This window comes from Sapajus apella, unplaced genomic scaffold (assembly GCF_009761245.1).
Source record: "Sapajus apella isolate SASKATOON/1434 unplaced genomic scaffold, GSC_monkey_1.0 scaffold10, whole genome shotgun sequence".
Classification (NCBI taxonomy): domain Eukaryota; kingdom Metazoa; phylum Chordata; class Mammalia; order Primates; family Cebidae; genus Sapajus; species Sapajus apella.
The window spans coordinates 38856839-38861513 of record NW_022436950.1 but is presented as its reverse complement, the minus strand read 5'-3'; the positions used below and the strand labels follow the sequence as shown (position 1 = coordinate 38861513).

The 4675-nt window shown below is 40.0% G+C and overlaps 1 long non-coding RNA gene across 1 annotated transcript; it reads left to right on the top strand.

The window, feature by feature from the left end:
• The first annotated feature begins 1259 nt into the window (after positions 1-1259).
• LOC116551968 lies at positions 1260-3993 on the top strand. The gene is made up of 2 exons (XR_004269141.1): positions 1260-1313; positions 3714-3993. It is a non-coding gene; the product is annotated as an uncharacterized LOC116551968 (long non-coding RNA).
• The last annotated feature ends 682 nt before the right edge of the window (positions 3994-4675 follow it).

Sequence of the window (4675 nt, the reverse complement as noted above, 5' to 3'; positions counted from 1 at the left end):
GAGTACCAGCGGACGCCTGCTTGTGCAATGAGTTTCATTACAGGAGACAAACCCTGAACTTAGCTCAAATCTTTCATAATGGGTGGTAAGGCTCTGAGAAGGTGACATTATTTGTTCTACTGGACAGTATGCATTCCTGTTATTCTTCTGTGGGGAGACATTGTCTTTATCTTCAACACTGTTTGTTATACAAGCATCCTTGAAAAGATATTCTGGAACAAAAGCAGTCAGTGCCTCTGCTCACAAGGTGTGCACATCTCTAGCATGTGACTCGTACCCCCTGTAGGAATCTGTCTTTTGTCCTTTCTCCTCATTAATTCACTGTTCTGCACCCTTGCCAAGAGTGTACCCCAGAACTGAATCTTAAATGTCATCTGATAACACTAGTTCAATCTTGAAAAACAACTGAGATTTTTAATAAGATTTTGGGGGGGAAGAGTGATGTGAGACCTACCTATGAATGAGAAAGACATGTCAGGGCAGAAACGTCAGGGGTCTTTGGGTCAAAACATTGTGTATTTCCTTCTTCCCAGGTAATTTATGCTGCTGTACCGGACAGAGACCCATTGTAGATAGTGGGAAATATTTTAGTCCTGTGCGTATGAATCAGCTGATAGCTGCAGAGCCAACAGTTCCGGATTAAGTCGCAAAGCATCGTGTGCATTATGCAGGATTGGTTTTCAAGAAAAGCACAATATTGTGTCTTAGAGAGAAATGGTTTACATTTTACCCAACTCAGTGATGGTAACTAGGTATTTTTCTCAGAAACACAGACAGGTAGCACCTTAATAGCTTTTTGAAACTGAAGTTTATAAAATAACATATTTCAAGTGAAAACAAATTAGGCCATCTTCCTTACCCCTTGCTTTGTGACAGGAAAATACAGAGACAGTCCATTTCTCATACTGTCATTTCAGCAGCACTTTTTGTTGAGTCATAGCCAAAGTTAAACATGTTTGTGAAATAAATGCCTATGTCCTCTTGGAACATGGTTCCATCTTTGATTAGTACTCATGGTAGATGGGAAGAGAGAAGGAACATTTTCATCTTTTATGCTGTATAGAATCAGTAGCCATCAGCAATGCACAGCAATCGTAAAGCATTAGTTTCAGACCCTCCTCTGCCCACTTCTTCCACATCCCATGCTCTGAAAAACACAGTTTCTCCACATTCACACAGAACACTTCTGACACCAGATGTGTGGGGTTTTTTCCATACCAACCAATTCTCCAATCTCCAGACACCGGTTGGTATCCTACAGTTTAATCCAATTCTGACTCTATCTACCAGGAGTTAATGGCAAATCCCACAAGGTAAGGGCTCAGTCTCACAAGATCCCCTACATCACATGCCAATACCAAATCTGGGCCTCCAATATTTCTGACCTACCAGCTATAAACTGAGGGCTCCCACAAACTCCTCCTTGGGCTTGGTAATTTGCTAGAATGACTCACAGAACTCAGGGAAACACTTTACTTACATTTACTGGTTTATTATAAAGATATTGTCAAGGACACAGATGAACAGCCCCATGAAAGGTACATAGAGCAAGGTCCAGAGGGCCCTGGGCATAGGAGCTCCTGTCTCGGTGGAGTTGAGATGCGTCAGCTTCCTGAAACGCGGATGCATTCACCAACCCACAAGGCCATAAATCTCCTTGTTTAACAGTCTGTATAGAGCTTTATCTCCATCCCCACTGTTCACTCAGAGACAGGTGGGTGGAAGACCCTCCAATCACTTGGTCTCTCTGCTCACCAGCGCCATCCTGAGGCCATCTAGGGGCCCTAACCTAAGATGTCGCATTAGCATAAACTCAGGTGTGATCCAGAGGCTCATGATGAACAACAAAAGACACCCCTATAACTCAGAAAATTCCAAGCGTTTTGGGGCCTCTGTGCCAAGAACCAATGGGGGACAAAGACCAAATTTTTTTTATTATACCTCCCTGGGGGGGAACAACCTATAGGAAGTAGCTAAGAAAGACTATGGGATTATTAATTTAAGAAATACAAACTTTTTTTAAAAGGTAAGTTATAAACTGCAGATATTATATATCCAGAGATGTTTAGCTTACTATATTGTTAAAAGACTACGGAAAGTGAGAAAAAGAATGATGACAAAGGGGACATGCAAATAATACAGCTATGTGCTCCATAAGACATTTCAGTCCATGACAGGCAGCATATATGATGGTGGTCCCATAAGATTATAATAATATACTTTTACTGTGCCTTTTCTATGTTTAAATAGACAAATACTTACCATCACATTATAATTACCTACAGTATTTAGGAGAGTAACATGCTGTACAAGGTTGCAGCCTAGGAACAATAGGCTGTACTATCCAGCCTCACTGTGTACTAGGCTCTACATCTAGGTTTGCATAAGTACACTCCATGATCGCACAATGACAAAATCACCTAACACATTTCTCTGGACGTATCCCTATCCTGAAGCAACACATGACTGTATATCTAAAAGAAACATTAAAGAATGGAGACTACAGAGCTATGCAAACAAAATTGACATGAATAATTGATGTCAAACATTTATTATTCTGCATAGCAGTTATAAATATTATGATTACTATCTACCTGAGCTGGAGAAGTAAGACAAATTACAATGAGATCTATTTATTTATTTGATCATTTTTCAATTCAATTCAATTCTTTCATTCATTATTTGAAATTATTTGGAAACTTCCATCATCACCTATACAGTCAGCCCTCCTTATCTGTGGGTTCCACATCCTTGCATTCAACCAGTCACAGATAAAATATATTTAAGAAAAACATAACAATAACAATACAAGGCCAGGCACAGTGGTTCATGCCCATAATTCCAGCATTTGGGGAGGTCTTGGCAGGTGGTTTGCTTGAGCTCAAAAGTTCGAGACTAGCCTGGGCAACATGGCAAAACCCCATCTCTACAAAAAAATACATAAAATTAGCCAGGCATGGTGGCATGCACCTGTAGTCCTGCTTACTTGTGAGGCTGAGGTGGGAGGATCATTTCAGCCAAAGAGGCGGAGGTTGCAGTGAGCTGTGATCACATCACTGTACTCCAGCCTGGGCAACAGCGTAAGATTTTGTCAAAAAGAAAAAGAAAAAAAAACAGTAAAATAACACAGTACAACAACTACTCACATAGCATTTCCATTGTATTAGGTAGTAAAAGGAATCTAGAGATGAGTTCAAGGATTCAGGAGGATGTGTGTAGGTTACATGAAAATACTATTCCATTTTATATAGGAGACTTGAACATCTGCAGATTTTGGTATTATGGGTAGTTCTGGAACCAATCCCCCACAGGTACTGAGGGATGACTATATTTCATTTCCAGTTTCCCTGTGGATTTAAAGACTACCTGAATCTATTTAATTGGATAGACTGCTGGGTCAGATAAGCATGGAGAAAAGATCAATGCCAGATTCCCAGACTGAAATAAAGGGAGGAGCCATAGCTTCAGCAGAATGAAAAATTCTTCAGTAGAGCCCAATCCCTGTGTCTTGGTGGCAACTCAGTGGATATTGCTCTAATTTAGGAGGCACCAGGGGCACCAGATTTTTCAGTCCTCCTTGGGGCAACCTGCTCCCTGCTTCTCCTCCCTCCTCCCTGAACCATAGCACACCACCACCACCACCATCATTACCTCTAGTGGTATTTTACAACGCCAAGATTCTCTGATTTTTCCATTCTTGTTTTCTTCTATAGAGTTCATTTGGCTGCCAAATGAATGGAGAAGATAAATGTTGCTTGGATCAAGAAGTAAGCAAGCTCTGAGAACAATCGAGTATAAGTCTTTCCTTTTCTGTCCTCTTTTACCTGTTTTATGACCATGAATTCCATTATCGGAATGCATAGTTTAATTCTGATTCCACTATCATGTAACCATTTTAAGCCTCTGTTTCTTTATCTGTAAAATGAGATTATGACTATAAAGAGTAAATTATATCATGTCTGTAAAACATAAAATATGATGCTGAGCACATACTGTCTGGCTTCAGTGCAGTCCTTTGATCTATGATGATGAACCCCTGACTATTAGGGCTTGGTGTATTGGTGGAAGAAGCTTTCGGAGTTCTAAAAACAATTCTCTTTCTCTCAGTTCTTCTATTCCTTTCCTTCCGTTGTCCCTCAATCATTGCAAAACCAAGTCTACCTGGGAGAAAAGAACCCCCCATACAGAGCCTGCAGGGTATAGTAATTATTCAAACATGTCACCAGCATGGTGACACCAGCCTTGGCAAGAGAGGACCTAGCTTGAATCCTAGCTTTGTAACTTTCCAGCTCAAGTTTAATTTCCTCCTCAGTATAACTGGGATAATATTTCAAAGGAGTTGTTGGGAAGGCTAAATGACAGACATAAATGAGGTGCATAAAGTCCCAAGTACAGTGACTGTGCATAGTAATTGCTTATTGGATGCCAGTTTTTCCTGATAAATGAAGTTCAGAATTGCCCTTAGAGCCAATCTTGGCAAGAGATGGCTCAGAAGGCTGTAGAAATTAGAAAATGTCCAAGGAATTAAAAATTTCTGTGTATACATTCTTCAACCCAGCAATTTCGCCACCAGGAATCTACTCTAGGGGAATAATTGAAGGCAAAAAAAATATTTATTATATAAATAGATATTTTTCACAATGTTATTTACAATTACGAAAAAATTAGAGATAAA